The 12,225-nt window shown below is 42.2% G+C and overlaps 1 long non-coding RNA gene across 2 annotated transcripts in view; it reads left to right on the top strand.

The window, feature by feature from the left end:
• Positions 1 to 12,225, top strand: part of LOC122233044 — a 62,161-nt gene that overhangs the window by 32,760 nt on the left and 17,176 nt on the right. The window contains exon 3 of one of the 2 annotated variants that reach the window (XR_006210480.1): positions 1,621 to 1,674. The exons of the other annotated variant lie outside the window; for it this stretch is intronic. This is a non-coding gene — a long non-coding RNA (uncharacterized LOC122233044). Of the gene's footprint in view, positions 1 to 1,620; positions 1,675 to 12,225 lie in introns of those variants that run through there. 2 annotated transcript variants of the gene reach the window in all.

Here is a 12,225-nt window from a genome sequence, read left to right as displayed (position 1 = left end):
AGCACACCCTGACTGCCGCAAAGATATTTGACACTCACCACTGGTCCCCTCTGCCGAGTTCTAAGGAGAACGTCTAGAAAGCGAATGAATGAACTAAAAGGTAACTAGGGATCATTCGACAAACATTCTTTGAGCATCTGTGATTTGGGGTTGGACAATGGCAATACAACGATATTTAGATCCTAGTCCCTGCTCTTGGAAGGGGAGACAAATATATAGTCAAAAAAGACAAAAATTACACGTAATCTAAGTTTACACACTTTTACGCTGTGCATCAAAAAGAAGCACCTGATTAAGAACCTAAGCTTCAATGGCTACAGGAAATAATGACAAAGTCGTGGGGTCACATTATTGTCCTCTGTATCTCTAGCCTTTGTCTAGGGTCTGGCACATTATCTACCATGTGAATGAAGTCTTTGAGGCCCCTTTTCAAGTGTCTCCAATTTTAAAACCTGAATCTACTGCTTATTGAGTGCCTAGTATGCACTATGCATGGTTCTATTTCTTTAGGTATATCAGCTTATTCGCTACTCCTTCAGAAGTCTGAGATGGTATTAATATCATGCTTTCATGATATAGATAAGGCGGCAGGGGGCGCCAGGGTGGCTCAGTCGGTTAGGCATCCCACATCGGCTGAGGTCATGATCTCTCCATCCAGGAGTTCGAGCCCCGCATTGGGCTCTGTGCTGACAGCTCAGAACCTGGAGCCTGCTTCTGATTCTTTGTCTCCCTTGCTCTCTGCCTCTCCCCCAATTCGCACTCTCTCTCAAAAAAATAAACGCCAAAAAGGCGGGAAGATACTAAGGCATTTGATCAATGTCACATAGTTATTAGGTGATAGAATTGGGATTTGAACCTTGGCTCAGACTTCAGGATCTCCATTTTCAATCGCTGTGCTACATTGCTTACTGCAAGTTCATGGGCTCTGTGTTGGCCACAGGAATGTGAGGAGCTGTGGTGGACAAGTGGAAACTTGGGTAGCATGTATCACCCCAAAGATTGGCACACTGGGGGATTACAGGAGAGCGAGACTTTAATAGTGTGGCTAGGTCACACCCCACCCCCTGCAATCCTCTGCCCTGGCAAGCATCGTCTTCCATAACTCTACACAAGTCCACGTTCCCAGGGGTGACTGGCCCTGGTTGGTGGCCTTTGGGGCCTCTGGGAGAATCCACACGCTGCAACGACCACATTTTATCCTCTCTTTATGGCCGTCAGATGCCCCGTATCTAGAGCAAGCATCTTAGCACCACCGTTTCTCCTTCCTCTACTGGGGCTCTCCTCTTCTACAGGCTCTGAGCGATCCATGGCTTGGGGGACCACGACAGATCGGGACCAGACTGGATTGGACGCACGATTGGGGTCATCACCATCTGCCTCTCTCCTAGGCCTCGACCTCTTCCTGGATCAGGGAGAACAGGGATTCTCCCTCCTTTCCTCTGAGGGCAATAGCAGAGAGCTGAGAAAATCGGTACCACCAGTGCCCATGTTCCAGGAAACCAGTCTATCCCCTTCTACTGAGTGGTTACCCTGATTGCTTGTTCTCCAGACTCCTTGTTTTCTGTTTTGTTTTGTTTTTAAACTTGTGAATTCATGCTCCATTTCCTGTTTTGGGTATAGGTAGAAGTTCATGGGTTTACAAGTATCAGATGGATCGGTGACCCCCCCCCCCCCCCCTTAAGAGCCAGTCTCTGGACCTGAGAGCAAGAGCTGCAGAGAAGCTGATGCTCCCTCAAGGAGAAGAAAAAGAAATCCGAGGGCTAGGACTTGGAGCACTAAAGGTTTGATCCTTGGAGAACACGGTTTAGAATCTCGTCCCATTGTGGGGACATTATGGGAAACCAGTTCCAAAGTTCATTTGTTCTCAAGTCCTGTGACAAAAACGCTTTGCTTCTAGTATTTGAGAATTGGAAGCTGACAGTGTGCAAGTAAAGAAATTTGTCATTTCAAAGCTTCTAGCGTTTCTTTGTGTTACGGGAAGTGGAGATTTGGAGAAAATATAACCTGTTTTTGAGGAGGTCTTCATTGGGCCTTTTAGTTTTGTAAGGCGAAGTCCAGATTGAACTCCAAAGAGAAAACGGGCCAGGTGGTCTTCATGGTGCATAGAGTGGGCTCTCTGTAGCTATATTTTCTTTTTTTGGGGGGGGAGGTATATTTGATAGCACACATTGTTAGTTGTTGGGAGTGGTGTGCAAGACCTTGCTGGGGCAGTTGTCCCAATAGACATTCAGGGACACTGCAGGCAGCAGTATTGAGATCAAGTCTCCAGCCTGTGCTCAGGTGGTTATGGAGCATAGTCGGCTGCTTGGACTGTTCTGGAATGCCCCAAGGTCACGCTGATAGCTATACATGGAAGGGCATGGAAGACACTATTTTGTACTAGAGTTTTACAGAAATGTAGCTGTCTCATAGGACCAGTCATCTGCAATTCATTCTGTTCAGGCTTTTCCTTAGCAATGTGTAAGCATGTTTAAGATTATGCTTTTAGTTCTGTTAGACCTTCAACTCAAGTGGTTGAGTTGTGATTCAGTATGTTTATGGCTGGCTATTAAAATATCAGGAAGATGATGCAAATAGGTATGGACCATTTTGCCAGGTTATTACAGAATCATGAGTCTGGAGAAGATCGAGGTTACATACCATCACATACCAAAGAAACCATAAACAAACTAGAGATTTTCATTGGCAAAGTGTAGTTAAAGTATTTGAGTCCAGCAGAATCAAGGTATCAGATTTATATTTTGAAACAAGTGAGTCTGTGTGTCCTAGCCTATAGGAACACCTGACCATTTGCAAGGAGGCAACATTTCAAGGTCATTCAGAACCAGATTATAAACCATCTAACAGTGGCTTACTAATAGTAAGATCAAGTGACTGCTGTTGCTTGGATTTCCAGAATGAACAATGTAACTTGTTAGAAAAGGTTTGGGAATTTCTCCCGGACGGGAGGGCAAAAAAGAGCTATTCAAGTAGGTCCTCCGCCCCCTTCTATTAAATCAGAATACATACTCCAGTCTGAAATTATTTCCCTGACGTTGGAACCCACCTCACTGGCTGGCTGTACATATTTGCAAATGGTCAGATTTCCCCCACAGGGGCTGTTAGACACACACTGGGTTGAGAGAGATTACAAAAGTTGCATAGGCCCGTGCAATATATAAACATGTATCTAATGTATTTAAAATAAAGACAGATGGAAGAATGTGCCCGCTCGATGACGAGACATGCATATTCCTGTGTATCGTTCTGGGTCTTTATCGGTATTACTTCAATTCCATGTCAGGTTTCGATCGTGGCCTAGAGAATACGGGCGCATGGACACCCCAGGGAGCCCCCAAGAAAGGAAATTGCAGTAGGCACACGATCTATCTCTAGCCCACCTGCCAAATGTTGGCAGACTACTCAGGGTCACAACCCACATGTTGCGAACCACGATTTTCCCTCCCTGGGTAGCATGTGGTTTTGAAGGCAAAGGCTGTGAGTTTATGTTCCCGGATGCCATATGTATGCAGTTAGACAACTATGGTCTCTTTATATGTACATGGCCACAAATCACTACAGATTGATGCCTGGCTGATGGACTGGATCTCCTGCAAGTTCCCCATATGCTTCACCTTACTCCAAGATGTGGTGGAAGAAAACATGCAGTATCGGGAGTTTTTGACAGAAAAAAATGGGAAGCCTCTACTCGAGCTACGGTATGCGAAGCTAGAATGGACCATGGTGGTGGGAGACCATTCTTCCTTGACTACCTTATTCACTAGTTTTAATTAGAATTCATTGTCCATTTGGCTAACATACCGTGCATACAGTGTGCTCTTGGTGTTGGGGGTAGATCCCCCGATTCGTTGCTTATGTACAACACCCAGTGCCCATCCCAACAAGTACCCTCCTCCGTGCCCACCACCCGTTTTCCCCTCTCCCACCCACAATCAGCCTCAGTCTGTTCTCTGTATTTAAGTCTTATGGTTTGCCTCCCTGTTTCAAATTATTTCTTCCCCTCCCCCATGGTCTTCTGTTAGGTTTCTCAAGGTCCACTTAGTGAAAACATGGTAGCAGTCCTTCTCGGACTTACTTCACTCGGGATAATGCCCTCCAGTTCCTTCCGTGTTGCTACAGTTGGTATGATTTCATTCTTTCTCACTGCCGAGTAGTATTCCGTTGTATACGTAAGCCACATCTTTATCCATGCATCAGTTGGACATTTGTGCTTTTTCCATAATTCACTTTTTTAATGTGTTCTAAAAAATTTGAGAGCATGGGGGAGGGGCAGAAACAGGAAGACAGAGGATCCAAAGTGGGCTTTGCACGGTCAGAGTGCCAGATGTGAGGCCTGAACTTACAAACTGCAAGATCGTGACCTGAGCCGAAGTTGGACGCTTAACCAACCGAGCCACCCAGACACCCCGGATTGCTTTACACCTTCAAAAAGCAACGAGAGCAAAACAGAAGAACCTGCAACCAAACGATAATTGGCCACTGGGGCTTTCTCCAAAGGGGTTGTGATTCAGCCTTATAAACTGAAAGGCGTTAGCCAGCTTCATAGTGTCAAGCTTTTCCCTGACAGACATTGCGATTCCCGGTTTCCGTTTTTCAAACTTGCCTTTTGTTCTCCACCCCCCCCCCCAGTCTTCCCCTTCCCTCCTGTGTATTGACACATTTTTCCTCACTTCATACAAGGATCGGGGAGCACAAACAAGATTAGAGGAGATCGATCAATAACCTCACCCTGGCAACTGGGAGCACGAGCTGACCGTGAAGACCAATGGAGTTTAGTATTATTGAGCATCTAACTCAGGTCTCCTGTGAGGGACCTCAGACTGGAGGTCAAAGGAGGGAAACCTATCTTACGTAAGGTTTTGCTATCAAAAAGGAGGAACAAATTGCTTCTTCATATGTACGTATCCATGGCAAGGGTACTGGGGCAAGGGTGTAGGCTGGGTTTGAAGGAGGATTTTTTTTTTTTTTTTTTTTTTTTTTTAAGATTTTGAGAGAAAGAAAGAGAAAGAGGGAGAAGGAGGGAGCACACACACACGAGAGGTGGGGGAAGTGCAAGAAGAGAGGGAAAGGGAGAATCCCAAGCAGGCTCTGCACTGCCAGCACAGAGCCCAAGGCGGGGCTCGAACTCACAAACTGGAAGCTCCTGAACTGAGCCGGAGGCTTAACTGACAGAGGCACCCAGGTGCCCCTGAGTGAGCATTGAGAGCCCCCAGCTCTTGCTTTTTCTTTCATGAAATATTTCAAGTTAACAGAGAAGCAGAGAAAACATCAGAAAAACAAGCAGACACAAAGTTTTAAAGATACCAGGTGTACATCCCAGCTTCAATAAAACCTAAGCTTTTCCGATTTTCTTCGGCATTTGGAAAGACACCAGGTCAGAGAGGAGTGACAATTCCTGCCTTCTCTCCTCCCTGCATTCCCCTCCCTCCTCTCCTTCACTGAATTCTCCCTAGAGCTGAAGCACCCAAACTTTTAATAACGTATTTTATGTAATTAGCCGCTACAGGCACACAGACGCTTACAAGCATTTACCGGCCGTCTTAGGATCCCAAGCAGCGGATCCTTGCACAGAGCTGTTTGTGCAAGAGAAACCCCGTAAGAAAGTGAGGGAAGCAAGACACAGGAGGAGAGGAAGCTAAGCAGAGATGTGATTTCTGCCGAAGTCTAGCCTCAGTCTGACTTCTTTAGGGAACTCTGGGCTGTGAAGACACCACGCATGAGTCTCAGCGAGGCGGAGGTGCTTGGCTTTCACGCCCCCTTATTTATAAGCCATTGGCTGTAGGCCACCTGGTGGTGGGGGTGGGGGAGGATCACAACCTCTCAGGCATTTCCCATTGACGCGATTCCCATCAGCCAATGGCAAGGAGTCTCCAGAAGGCAGCTGTGAGCAGTTAGCAGTGCTTGGGGGGTGAGTGCAGGAGCCCCATGAAGGCATCTGGGCAGGTCATCAGAGGCATTGACTACACCTTCCAACTTGTGATACCTTCTGATGCGTTTTTCCTCTCTCCTCCCCTCCCCCTTCCTTCTGCTCATTGCTTACTAGATTGATTTCATCAATGCAGTGAATTCGTGAGGATAAACTGGATTATTCAATAAATGGTGCTAGAATAATTGGTCATTTGTGGAGAAAAAGCAGAATTGTATCCCTGATCCATACACACACACACACACACACACACACACACACACACACACAAATTCATGGATGAATAAAGATCTAAATGTATTGTGCCTTTCCTTCCCTTTCTTTCCCTATCCCGCCCTTCTGTTCAGTGCCCACGAAAATGATTTTGTTATCTGTTAAGGAGGGCACAACCTAAAGTTTAAAAAATACTGTTCTAGGCTATACCTAGAAAGGGAATTGCTGGAGTATGAAATCTACATTAGAGATACTCTTAGGTGGCCCTTCCAAGTAGTTTAATGTGTATCTATATCTGTCTATATACATTTACATTAAATATGTTGCAAATACCTTTTCCCTGTGCATAACTTTTTACATTGTGGTGTCTTTTGATGTGCAAAAGTTTTACATTTTTGTAAAGTGGACTTTATATTTTTCTTTAGGTTTTGTGTGTTTTTTGGGTGCAATTATTACGGAATTATTTCCTAGCTTAGAGACGTAAAGACATACTTCATTTTCTTCTAAACGATTTAAGTTCTTATTTTTCATATTTAGATCTTTATTCATCCATGAATTTTGGAGGGCTGCAGATTAAAGAATGTAATTTTAGTTTCTATATAAATAGCCACTTATTCCAACACCATTTATTGAATAATCCATCTTATTGTCACTAATTTGTAATGTGTTAATTTTTTCTGTATACACAGGTCTGTTTTTAGGTCTTGCTATCCTATCCCATTGATCTATGTATGTGTCTCTTCACCTGTGCCAGTATCACGGTCTCTTAATTGCTACAGCTTTTTATCATGATAAATCATGATATTTGATAGGGCCAAACTACTAATTTTGTTCTTCGAAGGTTCCTGGGATATTTTTCTGTCTTTCTTCTTCTTCTATATAAATGTTAGGATCAGCCTTGTAAGTTTCATGAAAAATTTCTGGTAGATTTTGACTGGAATTTAATTAATATGTTAATTTGAGAAGACTAGCTATCTTTGTTATTGAATTTTTCCATCAGTGAATATGGCCTATCCCTATATTCAGGTCTTTGTCTATGCCCTTCAATGCTATTTTTAAGCCTTCCTCAAAAAATTGTAGCGTGTCTTTCCTTAGTTTATCCCTAGATTACTTTTTTTTTCATTTCACTGATATTTGAGTGGTATTTTTTTTCCAATTACATTATCTTTCTTTAAAAAATTTTTTTAAAAATGTTTGTTTTTGAGGGAGAGAAAGAGTGCGGGGGTGGGGGAGAAGACAGAGACAGAGAAATAGAATCCAAAGCAGGCTCCAGGCTCTGAGCTGTCAGCACAGAGCCCACGCAGGTCTCAAACTCACAGGCTGTGAGATCATGACCTGAGCCGCAGTCAGATGCTTAACTGACTGAGCCACCCAGGTGCCCCTCATTTTCTGTGTGGTTATTGCTAGTTCATAGGAACACTACTGGTATTTATATATCTTAAACTCTCTTATTGATTTTAACTTTGTTAGACTCTTATTTTCTTAGACAATCAAAATCATCAGCAAATATAGACAAGTTTGCTTGTTCCCTCCCCAGGTTTATGCTTCTTCTTATTTCCTTTCTTTTCTTATTTTAGCAGTTAGGACTTTCACTACAAGTTTGAAGTGAATCAGTCACAGCAGGTGAAATGTTTTATTAAGATAATGCTTGCTATAGATTTATGGTGTTAAGGAAGTTCCCTTGTAATTCTGGTTTGCAGAGATTTTTAAAAAATATTGGCAAATATTGCATTTTATCAAATGATTTTTTCTGCATATATTAAGATAATTATATACTTAGCCCCCTTAGTCTGTTAAGGTATATGAGAGATTTCCTAACATTGAACCATCCTGCACCTTCCTGAGATAAACTGTTTGGTTTTTGTACACGGCTTAATGATTTGCTAATATTTTATTTAGGATTTTGCATCTCTTTGCAAATATGTCTTTTTCTTTTACAATCATTGTCTGGTTTTAATATCAGTGTTATTATACTAAGTTTACAAAACGAGTTGGAAATGTTACCTTTTCTTCTGTTCTCTGAAGCAGAGATTACCATATGGGATACACAGACAAAGCCTGGTTTTAAATTGCCTACAAAAGATTCACAAAGCTATGTTTTTTATTAGGTAGGTTGGAATACTTGCTTTATTACCAATGAACAAGGCCCCCCCTTCTCATCTTTTAATTTTGTTTAGAGTTTTCATTGTATCTCTAAAAATTCAAGGAGAGGGGCACCTGGGTGGCTTAGTGTCCTAAGCAGAGGACTCTTGATTTAGGCTCAGATCATGATCTCGTGGATCTTGCCCTGTGTCCGTCTGTGCACTGGCAGTGCAGCTCAGAGCCTGCCTGATTCCCTCTCTCCCTCTCTCTCTGCCCCTCCCCTGCTCATGCTCTCTCTCTCAAAATAAATAAATAATTTTTTTTTTAATCAAGGGGCGCTTCGGGGGCTCAGTCAGATGAGTGTCCACCTTTGGTTTTGGCTCAATTCATGATCCCAGGGTCATGGGATTGAGCCCAGTGTTGGGTTCCACACTGAGTGTAGAGCCTGCTTGAGGTTCTCTCTCCCTATGCCCTGTCCCCCGCTTTCACGCACATTCTCTCTCTAAAATAAAAAAAAAAATCAAAATAAATAGTTATTTTTCTTTCTTTTATTTTTGTATTCACTGTTTAATTTCTCCCTTTTGGGTTAATTTTTCTTCTTGAGGTAATCATTTAATAGTTTCCTTTGTGAGGGTCTGTAGGTGGTAAATGCTTTAAATGTTTGTGTGGTGAAAAATGACATTATTTGTCCATTCAGTTGAAAGATTGTTTGGGCATAAAATTGTGGATTGACAGTTCTTTCCTGTCAACCCTGAAGATCTTATTCTGTTATTTTCTGGCATTGATGGCAACGAAGGAAAAGTCTGCTTTCTGAGAGCTTTAAATGGCCTCTAGTTTTCTTTGATGGTCTGTAGGTTCATTATGACCTGTCCAGATATGTATTTATTTTCACATATTCTCTTCAAGACTTGGAGATGCACTTCTGATCTGAGAATTTATGTCTTTTTTTCAATATTAGAAAATGACTCTTTCTTATGGTTTTAGGTCATTCTTTTCTCCTTTCTGTTCTTTCCTAAATTTCTATTTCATACTTTCTCCTCTTCAAACATCTAACACCTCCTCTACCTTCGTCATTCAAAACAAGCCCCTCACCTTCTCCTCCAAGTTAGATTCTCTCATGTTCACCTTCTTTTCTTTCTCTCCAATTCAGTTTATTAATAATCCTGTCGGCACTAATTTAAAAAGAAATTCCATCCTGGATCTTAACATTCATGTGTTTTGTAAAAGTAAGAGCATCATGACTGCATTCTAAGTTAGGAGTTGATGAGGCATGCAGAAGAAAAAGAAATAGGAAACTTTGCAACCAACTGCCCAAGTGAAAGCTAAATAAACAAACAAACCAACCAACTGTCTTTCTGGGCTTATGATAGAGGTGCCGGAAATCACAGGAGACTTTCCTGGGACATGTGTTGTGTAACAAGTCCTGACAAATACATGGATCATCAAAGAGATTTCTATTTTATATACTGAGAAGCTTTATGATCCAGGAAGTGGTCAGGCCATCTGGGATCTCCTGCTTACCCATATGGAGCTCTGATTGAATATGTGAGAATAAGAGGAAAGCACAATTTTAGTGAACATGAGCTGTTTGGAATCAGCATGGGGGTGCATCAAAGGTGGTGCCGAAACAAAGGGATTACTTTTCCACCAAGCCCTTGTAAGAGAGTGCAGAGAGTAGTCAGAGTCTTGAAGATTGAAGAAGGAATGACAAAGAAGGAAAGAATGAAACTCCATTTCTCCAGGTGACCATGTTATAGGATGGTGTCACTGACCTAAAGAGACAGACATTTTGGGGGGATAGGGAATTGGTAAGAAATACATGGAAACTTCATGTTGTCAGGGAAATCAAATTATTTTTAAGTATAGGAACCAGCATGTTTTCTTCATAATAAAGAAGTAATAAATTGCATTTCTATAGCACATTACCCTTTTTCAAAGCATATAAGCCACTTCACTTGATATTTTCAACCCTGTAAGGTAGATAGGAGATCTCATTTAAAAGCAAGATCTGAGGGACACCTGGGTGGCTCAGTTGGTTGAGTGCCCAACTTCAGCTCAGGTCATGATCTTGTGGCTTGTGAATTCGAGCCCCACATTGGGCTCACTGCTTTCAGTGCAGAGGCCTGCTTAGGATCCTCTGTCCCCCCTCTCTGCCCCTCCCCAGCTTGCACTCTCTCTCTTTCAAAAATAAATAAACATTAAAAAAAAGAATTTAAAAGAAAGAACTGAGCCATAATTCTTTAACCATGCTCTCCTCCCCTCTTCACCCCACCAGGATCTAGTACAGTGTGAGATGAACAAAGTGCTTTTAATCACCCTTTTATTAGATCAATTCCCATTTTACAGTTAAGATCAAGAGGAATTATGAAGTTGTTAGTTGCCAAACATCACATAGCCAGTCATGGCACAGCTAGGACCCAGGAGCAAGCCTAGTAAATTTAAGTCTTGTGCACTCAATATACTGTCAAAGACCACACAGAGGCAGGAACAGGAAATATAAGTGTTCGTGGCAATTATCCTGTGCCAAGGGTCATTGATCTTCTTGATGAAGAGCTCCTGTTGATTTACCTAAAGTTTAATAATCTACCAATGAAGGCACTATTAAGAATGGCTTAACATAAGCACAACTTGCCAATTAAGAGAACCTTGGCAGGTTCTGTGTTGGCTAGAACGTTCAAGTCCATTCGACCCAGGAAATTGTATTAAAATCTCCGAGATGGGTGTAGCCTCAAAGAAGCAGTGCCAGACAGGTTCAAGGAGAACAAAACAGTATTTCTTTCAGTCCTCGATGCTTTCTTCAAAAAGTCTCGTTCTTGTCTCTTCAAGTCAGTCTCCAACTCCATCAGGTAACAGACCACTTCAAAGACCTTCCAATGTGTTCCTGTATGTAGGTGGAAATCCGTTACACCCTGGGGACATCCACCTGCTAGTAGGAGGCTTCCCCCTCAGTTCATTTCATCAGCAATTGGAGAAGCCTTCTCCATATTCTCTGCCGTACCTATCAACAATGTGTCCACAAAACCATCTATTAATGGGAATGTTATGGGGTCTACCAAACCCCATTGAGTAACTCAGTTTCCTACCTTTCAGGGAAAAGGGGCCATATGGTCAGTTATCCAGCTCTTGATAAGCAGAATGGAGGAATCCTAGTAGATCCACAGGATGATACATTTTTATTTTAGCCAAGAAAATGTTTCTCCTTCTGGTTGGAAGATTAACAAGTTCTGACACCTAATGTATTATAGTTAATATTACTATATTATATACTTAAAAGTTGCTAAGAGAGTAGATTTTTTAAATAATTTTTAAATGTTTTTTATTTTATTTTTGAGAGAGTGACAGAGCACGAGTGGGGAAGGGGCAGGGAGAGAGGGATACACAGAATCCAAAGCAGACTCCAGGCTCCAAGCTGTCAGCACAGAGCCCGACATGGGGCTCCAACCCATGAACCATAAGATCATGACCTGAGCTGAAGTTGGACGCTTAACTGGCTGAGCCACCTAGACACCCCAAGAGTAGATTTTAAGTGTTCTTACCACAAAAAAAGAGATGCTAATTATGTGACAGAATGGAGGTGTTAGCTAATAGGATATTGGTAATCATTTTGCAATATATAAGTGTATTAAATCAACATGTTGTACACCTTAAATTTATACACTATTATATCTCAATAAAACTGGAAATAAAAAAAATGTCTCTCCAATGTTGGCTTTGAAGAGGTAAGCTATCATCATGGAGAAAGCCACATGATAAGGAACTCTAAGCAGCCTCTCAGAGTTGAGAATAGCCAACAGCCAGCAGCCAGCAAGATGGGAACCTCAGTCCCGCCAAGTGCAAATAGATGAATTCTGCCAACAATATGAAAGCTTAGAAGCAGATCTTTCCCCAGTCGATCCTCTGATAAGACCTCAGCTCTGGCTGACAGTAAGACCACAGCTTGATGAATGAGATCCAGTTAAGCTGTTCCTGGACTTCTGAACTACAGAAACTATGAGATAATGCAT

This window comes from Panthera tigris, chromosome D4 (assembly GCF_018350195.1).
Source record: "Panthera tigris isolate Pti1 chromosome D4, P.tigris_Pti1_mat1.1, whole genome shotgun sequence".
In the NCBI taxonomy this organism is placed as follows: Eukaryota; Metazoa; Chordata; class Mammalia; order Carnivora; family Felidae; genus Panthera; species Panthera tigris.
This window is presented reverse-complemented; position numbering and strand designations above follow the sequence as displayed.